Here is a 324-nt window from a genome sequence, read left to right on the forward strand (position 1 = left end):
CTTTTCAAATATTGGAAGTCCTCTTCCATGCATAATATACACAAAGTCCCAGTGTATAACTGTATAAAAAATATCGTTGCAAGGTGATCTCATATATCTAACCTTGTCTCAACGTTTTTCTGAAAATCTTTGTCATTCATAAGACAATTATTAATTAGATATAAGTTTAAAAGATGAAGTTTTAAGATACTCCAATATACTTATATCTTTCCCAAATACTACTTGAACTACCACCGTTCAAGTTATAATTAGTTTCAAAAGTTCATCACATAGATGAGACTACAAGACAAGATTTGAATAGATTCAATCTTTGAATATCATTAA

This window comes from Apium graveolens, chromosome 3 (genome assembly GCF_009905375.1).
Source record: "Apium graveolens cultivar Ventura chromosome 3, ASM990537v1, whole genome shotgun sequence".
Classification (NCBI taxonomy): domain Eukaryota; kingdom Viridiplantae; phylum Streptophyta; class Magnoliopsida; order Apiales; family Apiaceae; genus Apium; species Apium graveolens.